A 4,757-nucleotide genomic window follows, 5' to 3' on the forward strand; every position below is an offset into this window, starting at 1 on the left:
CCATCAACTTTATTTTAAATAATTAAGAATAATTATTTAACAAAAACATTTTACATTTACAGCCCTCGGTCTCCGTTCCTCGATCGTCACTTGAACATTCCTTAAAAATACCATTTTAATGCAACATGTAGAAAAATATATTTTAAACATGTAAATATGCACAACATAATTAATTCATGCAATTAAAACATTTAATTAAAATACAGGAAAATTTAATAATTCAAATGCCCGTGGTTCGCGTGGACCTTTAAATTTTCGGGGGCGTTACAATCATACCCAATTCCCGTCCCGATAAAATTGGGAATCTTTTTTTTCCCCGATCCCGTACCCGACAAGTGTATGGACCCGAATGTTCGGGATCCCGTCGGGTAGGGATGTGATATCCCGAATTTTTTTTAAAATCTCTCGAGACCTATAATTCAGTGGTCAAATACTCAAATATAGGAAAATTAATGCTGTAACACAACAAAATAGCAAGTACACTTGTGTTGATCAAGGCAACATATTTATTTCATGAATTAAGAGCTGAAATGAATAGCTAAGGGATAATGACTTCAAAGTCATTACTGAATGGTAGTTTAAAAAATTACCTTGGCTACACTTATTGTTTGTTGCTCCATAGCTTCATGAATGATTGCCCTGTCATGTTCCTTCGTACGTACTAGCAAATAGTTGCCAGTGGGAACCTTGAGTACAATTATATTGTGAACAATAATATATTCAACAGAATATTGCAATTACTGCACATGTATCTAATCAAACCAAAATGAATCAAATAAAAAGAAAGAAAGTTTGTTTCATAGTCATCGGTGGAAAAATCGGTTTAAATGGAGAAAACGACACTGAAATTGAAATTTCAGAATAGACATTAGATATTAAATTGAAACAAAGTGAAAAAGAAGATGACATTCACATATGAGCTTAAATAAATTCTTGTTTATTCAAAACAAATCCAAATTAAAAAGTTCACATATGAAGCCAATGTCACATTAAATCACTATGTCAACCATTTATTTTTCTATCATGGGGTCTTTGGAGTTTACACTTGAAGAAGATGCATTACTTTGTTGTGGGCATGAGCATTCCTACAAAAAAAACAAATATACTATAATTAGGAATGTAAATGAGCCGAGCCGAGCCGAACAGTATCAGGCTCGGGCTCGGCTCTTTAAGCTATTTGCTCGGCTCGGGCTCGTTACGAGCCTTTGGTTTGAAGCTCGGGCTCGGCTCGTTCGGAAGTTATGAAGCTCGGGCTCGGCTCGAGCTCGGCTCGTTAATGGCTCGTTTATCTTGTTTAATGAGCCTGGCTCGGGTTCGGCTCGTTAAAGAAGCTCGTTAAGCGAGCTCGTTTCTGCTCCGAGGTGGCTGTGCGAAACTGAGATGGAGGTCGGCGAGGGTGCGCGTGCGGTGGACGAGCGGCAGTGGCGGACTGGTTGTAACGAAGGATGGATGTGCGAAGGGGAGATCTGTGCACTGGGGAAGGTGGCGCTTGCGGCGGCGCTGGAGAAGCTGTATTGGACGAGCGGCGGTGGCGCGCCGTGCGCGAGCGGCGGTGGGCAAGCGGCGCTGTAGACTGGTTGGGGCGAGAGATGGAGGTGCAAAGGGCGCTGGAGAAAGAGGCGCTGATGTCGCAGGAATTGCAGAGTGGTGGTGAGCGGCGGTGTTGCCGGTCGAACGGCGGTGGAGATCGACGGAGGTGATGAGACGACCAAAGAAGCACCTGTAAGAAGTTTGGGAAAGATATACGAGAATAGGGAAAGGAGAGGAGAAACGCGATTGCAACCTGATTTAATGAATTTACCAAATCAAACCCCCTTTTGTATTGTGTTATATCAGAAAAGGTGTTTGGGTAGGGCGTGATCACGCCTTAGCCGAATACCTCCTCTGTGTTTTGCACCAAAAAATTTTTCTCCTTATTTTATTTTTTTTATAAAAAAATTGATAATAATAAAAAAGGGCAGAGGATGTGTTCAAACAGGGTGTGATCACGCCTTGTCGAAATACATCTTCTGTATTTTGCACCTTAAAAAATGATAATAATAAAAAAGGGCAGAAGATGTGTTCAAACAGGGCGTGATCACGCCTTGTCGAAATACAATGAATCAACTAAGATAAAGTAAAGAATTTAATATGAGAAAGATCTGATTCTAGGGGATTCGACTATAATTTTTAATATAATTTTTAATATAATTTTTAAATTTTAATTTATTATTATTTATCATACATAATTATTTTAATATTATAACTCATTAATTATCTCAAATTCGAGCTCACGATCTACCTAAACGAGCCGAGCTCGAGCCCGAGCTCGTGAACCACTTAAACGAGCCGAGCTCGAGCTCGAGCTCACGAGCCAGCTAAACGAGCCGGGCTCAATTTTGAGCTCACGAACCTATTATCGAACATGTTCACGAGCTAACGAGCCGAACATCATTAATCTCAAGCTCGGCTCTACAAAATTGTCGAGCCCAAAATAAGGCTCGGGCTCGGCTCGATAAGCTTAATGAACGAGCCCGAACGAGCTTTTTAACGAGCCGAGATCCGAAAAGCTCGCGAAAAGTTCGGTTCATTTACATCCCTAACTATAATCACAAGATTAAAATTTACAATTAAAAAACTAAAGTAAGACGAACCAACTAAGGGATAGCTAGAAATACAACAATTACATAAAACTATAAACAGATACCAAGCACCAATTTACCCAACTCCAACTTACTGAGCCACATTCCTCTCCATGAATGTCAATGACTAAAATAAAGATGCAATTATGTTAAAACTAACTTATTTTGTAAAAGTCAATTTATCTTTTGATGCAGAAAATAACTATAGACAAAGAATCAAAGTACTCATAAAAATTACTAAACAAGTTAAATATTGACTTACTTCTGACAACCTCTTCACAATCCTTATAAAAGTTGAATTCATATTATGTTGGCTCCTTGTATAAGTTAATTTCTTCACCTCTAAGCCAATCACTAGTACACACTAGTGCCTCCACCATTTTGGGATGCAACGATGCCCTAAATGGATCCACAACCCTCCTCCCAAGGCTAAAAGCATTCTCGCTAGCAACAGTAGATGAAGAGATTGAAAAAATATCCTTGGAAATCTTAGAAAAGATTGGAAATGCTGTTGTATTCCCTTTCCACCACTCCAAAATATCGAAGCTTGAGCTCCATTTCACAAAAGGATCCGATACGTACTTGTCCACTTCGTTGCTTATTTTTGTTTGCTTTTGAATTTTTCTTACTTGAGCCATTTTTAGATAGTTCAATTTAACATGATCATTCTTATACATTTTCATCAAATCTTTGTCTACATCACCATCATCAATCCTGTTAATATGATCTAAAGGAGAATTACCTTTGTATGCATTATACAACTCCATTAGACAATTCTTTAAACCATCGACAAAGGATTTTATTTTAATAGCATCCAATTTCATATCTCCCAAATGGATCCCAATCATTTGAAGTTTATAACAAGGATCTAGAATGTGACCTAGGAAAACAAACTTGTTCACCTTCTCAAGATCACCCCAATACTTCTTGAACTTACTCTCCATTATCTTACCAACTTCTTGCAATGAAGGATCTGTAGTGTCGAGTATTGTCTCATTATACATGTCAAAACGGGCTGACGGGGCGGGGCGGCCAGCCCGCCATTTTGACGGGCCTCTAAATGGCCAACCCAGCCCAACCCACCTTGGGCCGCGGGTTAGGCAGGCCAACCCGCTTATTATTTTTTTTTAAAAAAATACTAAACAATATTAAAATAAACATAGAAGAAAAATATATTTCAGTCAAATAGTTTCATAAAAAACTTAAAAACATTGAAATAAGACATTGAAAGCATACAACAATCAACATAATCCATAAAAAAATAAAGTGCTTATTCTAATTCACACAAGATTTCATCGTACACATTTACTAAAAATTAACTCATGTAATATCACCAACCGTAAATACAATGAAATCTTTAAATGTGAATTCCAAATCTTTTTTATTATACACTTTCTCCAGTTTCTTAAGGGTTTGTCATCACAAGAAAACAAAAATTAACGATCTTAAGGGTTTGTCCGCACAAGGCACCTAGCTCTTACCATCCACATTTTCTTAAAAAGTGAGAAACATTGGAAGATAACACATAGTCGAGAAAACAGACGGTTGTAAATTTCAGAAAATATTATGTGTTAAACAATACACATAATTACTTTATTTACTATATTATTTCGATAATTTTGGATTAATTCGAGTTAAACATTAAAAAAAGGAAGGAGACTGGAGAGTATAACATTTTAAAAAAAAATAGAAGCATAGAGATTTTACCAGATTGATTGAAGTTAGGCACATGAGAAAAAATAAGGAAGAAATAGGAATTTTTATATAAAACTTAAAATTATAAAATTTAAAAATATAAAATTCGACCCTAATTTGACGGGCCAGCCCGCAACCCAAACGGGCTCAACTCGCCTCCAAACAAACTGCTATTTTATCAACCCAACCCGCTCAATTTTTATGGCGGGCGGGCCGGCCCGATGGGCCTGACCCAATTTGACAAGCCTATGTCTCATCAATGATTGTTCTTATTGCAACTATTTCCTCCCAAATCAAGGGTGATGTAGTTTTCTTGGTAGCACTAAGTTGCAATGTAGTATCATGAAACCTCTTGAGAAAATTCACAAAGACTTATACCTTCTCCCAATCTTTTTTCGTAGGAGGTCCCACTCTTTTTTTCTCTGAACCTTCTATCTCTTC

General features: G+C 37.6%; 1 long non-coding RNA gene across 1 annotated transcript; it reads right to left on the reverse strand.

Moving 5' to 3' along the window:
* Positions 1 to 983: 983 nt before the first annotated feature.
* LOC142541597 (uncharacterized) lies at positions 984 to 3,604 on the reverse strand. The gene is made up of 3 exons (XR_012819412.1): positions 2,884 to 3,604; positions 2,702 to 2,748; positions 984 to 1,085 (listed from the first exon to the last, which is right to left on the reverse strand). It is a non-coding gene; the product is annotated as an uncharacterized LOC142541597 (long non-coding RNA).
* Between the last annotated feature and the right edge of the window lie 1,153 nt (positions 3,605 to 4,757).

This window comes from Primulina tabacum, chromosome 4 (assembly GCF_025594145.1).
Source record: "Primulina tabacum isolate GXHZ01 chromosome 4, ASM2559414v2, whole genome shotgun sequence".
NCBI lineage: Eukaryota > Viridiplantae > Streptophyta > Magnoliopsida > Lamiales > Gesneriaceae > Primulina > Primulina tabacum.